Genomic DNA, 8,605 nt, shown 5'->3' on the forward strand with positions numbered 1-8,605 from the left:
GGGATACGAAAACTTCCACCTTCATGTGCATTGAATAGTTAGAGAAGTTTGATTCACCTCAATTAGTTTTGAGTTGCGGTTTTGGTAATATTGTAGTCATGCTAGTAAGGTGTTGTGGATCTAGAAATACTTGTGTCGAAGTTAGTGATTCTCGTAGCATGCACGTATGGTGAACCGCTATGTGATGAAGTCTGAGCATGATTAGTCTTTTGATTGTCATCCTTTGCGTGGCGGTCGGGATCGTGGGATGGTTTATGCCTACCAACCCTTCCCCAAGGAGTATGCGTTGAATGCTTTGTTTCGATTACTAGTAAAACTTTTGCAACAAGTATATGAGTTCTTCATGACTAATGTTGATTCCATGGTTTAGATGCACTTTCACCTTCCACCATCACAATCTTCTTAGTACCGTGCAACTTTGGCCGATGCACAAAACCCACCATTAGCCTCCCTCAAAACAGCCACCATACCTACCTATTATGGCTTTTTCAAAGTCATTCCGAGATATATTGCCATGCAACTACCACCATGACATGTGCCACCACGTCTACATTGCCATTGCATGATCGTAAGATAGCTAGCATGATGTTTCCATTAATGTCTATGTCATGCTAGATAATTGTCACGGTACACTACCGAAGGCATTCCATAAAGAGTCATCATTGCTCTAAGTTTTGAGTTGTAAGTGTGATGATAATCATTGATGGAGCATTGTCCCATGTGAGGAAATAGAAGAGTCCAGCGAAGCCTATTTACAAAAAGAGTCCAAAGATGCCCACCGAAAAAAAGAGGCCAAAGAGCCCACAAAAAATTGAGAGAAAAAGAGAGAAGGGACAATGCTACTATCCTTCCACACTTGTGCTTATTAAGCACCATGACCTTCATGATTGAGAGTCTCTCGTTTTGTCACCACCATATAGCTAGTGGGAAATTTTCATTGTATAACTTGGCTTGTATATTCCAATGATAGGCTTCCCCAAAATTGCCTTAGGTCTTCGTGAGCAAGCAAGTTGGATGCACACCCACTAGTTTTCTTTAAGAGCTTTCACATACTCTTAGCTCTAGTGCATCATTTGTATGGCAATCCCTACTCATTCACATTGATATCTATTGATGAGAATCTCCACAGCTTATTGATATGCCTAGTTAATGTGATCATCTTCTCCTTTTTTTTTCTTGCAACCTCCACCACACTCCACACCACTTATAGTGCTAAAACCATGGCTCACGCTAATGTATTGCGTGAGAGTTGAAAAGGTTTGAGAAAGTAAAGGTGTGAAACAATTACTTGGCCAATACCGGGGTTGGGCATGATTTAAATTTGTTGTGCAATGATGACAGAGCATAGCCAGACTATATGCTTTTGTAGGGATAACTTTCTTTTGGCCTTGTCATTTTGAAAGTTCATGATTACCTTGCTAGTTTGCTTGAATTTTTATTGTTTCCACGTCAATAGCAAACTATTGTTTTGAATCTATTGAATCTGAACATTCATGTCACGTGAGAGAAGTTACAAAGGACAACTATGCTAGGTAGCATGCAACATCAAAAATTCATTCTTTATTACTTCCCTACTCGAGGACGAGCAGGAGTTAAGCTTGGGGATGCTTGATAGGTCTCCAACATATTTATAATTTTTGATGGTTCCATGCTATTATCTTGTCAACTTTGGATGTTTTATATGCATGAATATGCTATTTTATATCTTTTTTGGGACTAACCTATTAACTCAGTGCCAAGTGCGAGTTTCTGTTTTTTCCGTGTTTTTGGCCCATTTTCAGACGGAGTCCAAATGGAATGAAACTTTACGATGATTTTTTTGGACCAAAAGAGACCCCCGAAGCTTTGGAAGAAGGCGAGATGGGCCACGAGGGAGTCACAAGCCCTCACGCCGCCACCATCCCCCCCCCCCCCGGTGGTGACGAGCAGGCTTGTGACCTCCTCGTGGGCCCAACCGACATAATTCCACCGCCATAAATTCCTATAAATTCAGAAACCACCAAAAAGAAACCTAGATCGGGAGTTCCGCCACCGCAAGCCTCTGTAGCCACCAAAAACCAATCTGGAGCCCATTCTGGCACCCTGCCGCAGGGGGAATCCATCTCCGTGGCCATCTTCATCATCCCGTCGATCTCCATGACGAGGAGGGAGTAGTTCTTCCTCGGGGCTGATGGTATGTACCAGTAGCTATGTCTTTGATCTCTCTCTCTCTCTCGTGTTCTTGAGATGTCTTGATCTCGATGTACCATGGGCTTTGCTACTATAGCTGGATCTTATGATGTTCTTCCCCCTCTCCTTCTTGTAATGAATTGAGTTTCCCCTTTGGAGTTATCTTATCGGATTGAGTCTTTGAGCACACTTGATGTATGTCTTGCACGTGTCTATCTGCTGTGATCAACTTGCGGGTTTGTGACAATTGGGAACCTATGCATATGGGTTGGCACACATTGGATTCATGTGAGTACTTGATGTATGTTTTGGTGATCAACTTGCGGGTTCGTGACATTGCGAACCTATGCACAGGGGTTGGCACACGTTTTGACTCTCTGGTAGAAACTTTGGGGCCCTCTTTGAAGTTCTATGTGTTGGTTGAATAGATGATTATGAGATTATGTGATGCATATCGTATAATCATGCCCACAGATACTTGAGGTGACAATGGAGTATCTAGGTGACATTAGGGTCTTGGTTGATATGTATCTTAAGGTGTTATTCTAGTACGAACTCTATGATAGATCGATCAGAAAGAATAACTTTGTGGTGGTTTCGTACCCGACAATAATCTCTTCGTTTGTTCCCTGCTATTAGTGACTTTGGAGTGACTCTTTGTTGCATGTTGAGGGCTAGTTATATGATCCAATTATGTTATCATTGTTGAGAGAACTTCACTACTGAAAGTATGAACCCTAGGCCTTGTTTCCACGCATTGCAATACCGTTCGTGCTCACTTTTGTTACTAGTTACCTTGCTGTTTTTGTAATTTCAGATTACAAAAACCTATATCTACCATCCATATTGCACTTGTATCACCATCTCTTCGCCGAACTAGTGGACCTATACAATTTACCATTGTATTGGGTGTGTTAGGGACACAAGAGACTCTTTGTTATTTGGTTGCAGGGTTGCTTGAGAGAGACCATCTTCATCCTACGCCTCCCACGGATTGATAAACCTTAGGTCACCCACTTGAGGGAAAATTGCTACTGTCCCACAAACCTCTGCACTTGGAGGCCCAACAACGTCTACAAGGAGAAGGTTGCATGGTAGACATCACTTATTCCTTAGTCCTAAAATTATGCAAGAGGCAAAGAAATGTTTGAAGGAAAATGGCATTAAAGCTGAAGATGTTAAGAATTTACCACCTATTGAATAAATACACGGTCTTAGAACACCACCACAGGTGGTGGAGGTAAATTCTATTTTAAAGTTTGATGAAGGTGACATCCCTTACAATAAACATCCTAGTCAATGCTTATATGAGTTTGATAATTATATTATAACGCAAGATCATTTCAACTCCTATGTTATGAAACAATAGAAACAAAACTCTGATATGATTGGTTATTATTATATGTTGGAAATATGCCCTAGAGGCAATAATAAATTGTTTATTATTATATTTTCTTGTTCATGATAATCGTTTATTATCCATGCTAGAATTGTATTGATTGGAAAATCAAATACATGTGTGGATACATAGACAACACACTATCCCTAGTGAACCTCTAGTTGACTAGCTCGTTTATCAAAGATGGTCAAGTTTCCTGGCCATAGGCAAGTGTTGTCACTTGATAATGGGATCACATCATTAGGAGAATGATGTGATGGAGAAGACCCAAACTATAAGTAGCAGGTGATGGTGTCAGTTTATTGCTACTATTTCCTGCATGTCAATGTATCTGTTCCTATGACCATGAGATCATGCAACTCCCGGACACCGGAGGAATACCTTGTGTGTATCAAACGTTGCAACATTACTGGGTGACTATAAAGGTGCTCTACAGGTATCTCCAAAGGTGTATGTTGGGTTGGCATGGATCAAGACTGGGATTTGTCACTCCGTGTGACGGAGAGGTTTCTCGGGGCTCACTCGGTAATACAACATCACAACAAGCCTTGCAAGCAATGTGACTAAGGAGTTAGTTACGGGATCTTGTATTACGGAACGAGTAAAGAGACTTGTCGATAACGAGATTGAACTAGGTATGGAGATACCGACAATCAAATCTCGGGCAAGTAACATACCGAAGGACAAATGGAACAACATACGGGATTAACTGAATCCTTCAAATAGAGGTTCAACCTTTAGAGTTCTTCATAGAATATGTAGGAGCCAATATGGACATCTAGGTCCCGCTATTTGTTATTGACCGGGGATTGTCTCGGGTCATGTGTGCAAAGTTCTCGGACCCGCAGGGTCCGCACACTTAAGGTGCTGTAACGTTTCGGTATTATTGAGTTATGTGTGTTTGGTAATCGAAAGTTGTTCGGAGTCCCAGATGAGATCCCGGACATCACGAGGAGCTCTGTAATGGTCGGGAGGTAAAGATTGATATATAGGAAAGTGGGTTTTGAACTCCGGAAAAGTTTTCGGCATTTCCGACAGTGTAGCGGGAGTGACGAATGGGTTCCGGGGTCCACCACATGGGCCCACCCACCCCAAAAGGTCTCATGGGCTGTTGGAGGACGTGGACTAGCCCTTAGTGGGCTGGCCGAAGCCTCCACTAAAGCCCAAGGCGGATTAGAGGTGGGAAGGAAAGAAACCCAAAGTGGAAAAGGTGGAAAGGGTTTCTAAGTGGAGAGGAGGAATCCTACTCCTAGTAGGATTGGAGTAGGACTCCTCCACCTCCAATTTTGGCCAAAACTTGAGGGTTTGAGGCTGCCTCCTCCCCTGCCTCCCTCCTATATACTAGAGGTTTTAGAGGTGAGGGCTAACCTTGATTGCCACGTGCTCCCTCTACTTCTCTCTAGATCTGTTTCTCCTCTAGTCTAGTTCGGCGGTGCTTAGGCGAAGCACTGTTGGATTAGGTCACCACCACCACCACCACGCTGCCGTGCTGGAGAACTCATCTACCTCTCCGGACCTCTTGCTGGATCAAGAAGGCGGGGATCATCATCGAGTTGTACGTGTGCTAAACGGGGAGGTGCCGTCCGTTCGGCACTAGATCGGGATGGATCGTGATGGGGTCGCGGGACGGATCGTGATGAGATCGCGGGACGGGCTGCGATTTGGATCACAAAGATGTTCCAGTACATCAACCACGTTATATATGCTTCTGCTTAGTGATCTACAAGGGTATGTAGATTCAATCTCCCTTTCATAGATAATCATCACCATGATAGGTCTTCGTGTGTGTAGGAAAAATTTTGTTTCCCATGCAACGTTCCCCAACAATGGCATCATGAGCTAGGTTCATGCGTCGATGATATCTCAAGTAGAACACAAAAGAGTTTGTGGGCTTTCATGTTCAATTTTCTTCCCTCCTTAGTCTTTTCTTGATTCGGCGGTATTGTTTGATTGAAGCGGCCCAGACCAACTTTACTCGTACGCTTACGAGAGACCGGTTTCATCGACAGACATGCAACTTGTTGCATAAAGATGACTGGCGGGTGTCTGTTTCTTCAACTTTACTTGAATCGGATTTGACCGAGGCGGTCCTTGGAGAAGGTTAAATAGCAATTTGCATATCACTGTTGTGGCTTTGCGTAAGTAAGATGTGATCATACTAGATACCCATAGCAGCCACGTAATACATGCAACAACAAATTAGAGAACGTCTAACTTGTTTTTGTAGGGTATGCATGTGATGTGATATGGCCAAATACATGATATGATATATTGGATTTATGAGATGATCATGTTGTAATAGTTAAATATCGACTTGCACGTCGATGCTACCGCAACCGGCAGGAGCCGTGGGGTTGTCTTTAAACTAACGTTTGTTCTTGCAGATGCTTTTACTATATTGCTAGGTGGTAGCTTTAGTAGTAATAGCATAGATAGCGCGACAACTCGATGGCGGCAAGATGATGGAGATCATGGTGCAGCGCCGGTGACGATGTAGATCATGTCGGTGCTTCGGTGATGGAGATCAAGAAGCCCAAGTTCATGGCCATATCATGTCACTTATGATTTGCATGTAATGTTAATACTTTTATGCACCTTATTTTGCTTAGAACGACGGTAGCATTATAAGGTGATCCCTCACGAAAATTTCAAGATAAAATTTTGTTCTCCCCGACTGTTCACCATTGCGACAGTTCGTCGTTTCGAGACACCACGTGATGATCGGGTGTGATAGACTCAACGCTCACATACAACGGGTGCAAAACAGTTGCACACGCGGAACACTCGGGTTAAGCTTGACGAGCCTAGCATGTACAGACATGGCCTTGGAACACAAGATACCGAAAGGTCGAGCATGAATCATATAGTTGATATGATCAACATGGTGATGTTCACCACTGAAAGTATACTCAACTCACGTGATGATCGGACTTGAGTTAGTGGATTTGGATCATGCGCCACTAGAATGACTAGAGGGATGTCTATTTGAGTGGGAGTTATTAGTAACATGATTAGCTAAACTCAATTATCATGAACATAGTCAAGAGGTCTTTGTAAATTATGTTGTAGCTTGCGTTGTAGCTCTACTGTTTTTGATATGTTCCTAGAGAAAATTTAGTTGAAAGATGATAGTAGCAATTATGCGGACTGGGTCCGTAAACTGAGGATTGCCCTCATTTGCTGCGCATAAGGCTTATGTCCTTAATGCACTGCTCGGTGTGCTGAACCTCGAGCATCGTCTGTGGATGTTGCGAACATATGACATACATCTTTTTGATGACTACGTGATAGTTCAGTGCGTAATGCTTAACGGCTTAGAATTGAGGCGCCAAAGACGTTTTTGAACATCACGGAACATATGAGATGTTCCAAGAGATGAAATTGGGATTTCATGCTCGTGCCCTTGTTGAGAGATATGAGACCTCCGACAAGATTCTTTGTCTACAAAGTAAGGGAGAAAAGCTCAATCGTTGAGCATGTGCTCAGATTGTCTGAGTGCTACAATCACTTGAATCGAGTGGGATTTAATCTTACAGATGAGATAGCGATGGTTCTCCAAAGTCACTGCCACCAAGCTACTAGAGCTTCGTGATGAACTATAACATATCAGGGATAGATATGATGATCCTTGAGCTATTCATAATGTTTGACCCCGCGAAAGTAGAAATCAAATAGGAGCATCAATTGTTGATGGTTAGTAAAACCACTAGTTTCAAGAAGGGCAAGGGCAAGAAGGGATACTTCATCAAACGGCAAACCAGTTGCTGCTCTAGTGAAGAGACCCAAGGTTGGACCCAAACCCGAGACTAAGTGCTTCTGTAATGTGGGGAACAGTCACTGAAGAGGAACTACCCTAGATACTTGGTAGATGAGAAGGCTCGCAAAGTCGACAGAAGTATACTGTATATACATGATATTGATGTGTACTTTACTAGTACTCCTAGTACCACGAGGGAATTAGATACCGGTTCGGTTGCTAAGTGTTAGTAACTAAAAATAACAGCTATGGAATAAACGGAGACTAGTTAAAGGCGAGGTGATGATATGTGTTGGAAGTGTTTCCAAGGTTGATGTGATCAAACATCGCACGCTCCCTCTACCATCGGTATTAGTGTTGACCCTAAATAATTGTTTTTTGGTGTTTGCATTGAGCATGAACATGATTAGATCATGTTTATTGTAATACGACTATTCATTTAAAGGGAATAATGGTTATTCTATTTACTTGAATATATACCTTCAATGGTTTATTGAATCTTGATCGTAGTGATACACATGTTCATAATATTGATGCCAAAAGATACAAAGTAGTAATGATAGTACCACTTACTTGTGGCTCTTCCGCTTGAGTTATATTGGTATAAAATGCATGAAGGAGCTCGATGTTGATGGATCTTTGTGCTCACTCATTTTTGAAACGTTTGAGACATGCAAACCATGCCTATTGGTATAAACGCATGAAGAAACTCCATGCAGATAGATCGTTTGGACTCAATTGATTTTGAATCACTTGAGGCTTGCAAATCATACCACATGGGCAAGATGACTGAAGGCCTCATTTTTTCAGAGAGATGGAACATTAAAGTAACTTGTTGGAAGTAATACATTTTGATGTGTGCAGTCCAATGAGTGTTGAGGCACACAGTGGATATCGTTATGTTCTTACGTCACTGACGATTTGAGTAGATACAAGAGTATTTTCTAGATGAATCACAAGTCTGAAATATTAAAAAGTTCAAGCTATTTCAGAGTGAAGATCGTCGTGACAAGAGGATAAAATGTCTATGATATGATCATAGAGATGAATATCTGAGTTGCGAGATTGGTACACAGTTAAGACAATGTGGAAATTCTTTCACAACTAATGCCACGTGGAACACCAGGGGTGGTGTGTCCGAACATCGTAGCCGCGCCCTATTGGATATGGTGCATACTATGATGTCTCTTGTCGAATTATCACTATCGTTTTTGGGTTATGCATTAGAGACAACCGCATTCACTTTAAATAGGGCACCACATAATTCCGTTGAGATGACA

The sequence above is a fragment of the Hordeum vulgare genome, chromosome 7H, assembly GCF_904849725.1.
Source record: "Hordeum vulgare subsp. vulgare chromosome 7H, MorexV3_pseudomolecules_assembly, whole genome shotgun sequence".
Lineage (NCBI taxonomy): Eukaryota > Viridiplantae > Streptophyta > Magnoliopsida > Poales > Poaceae > Hordeum > Hordeum vulgare.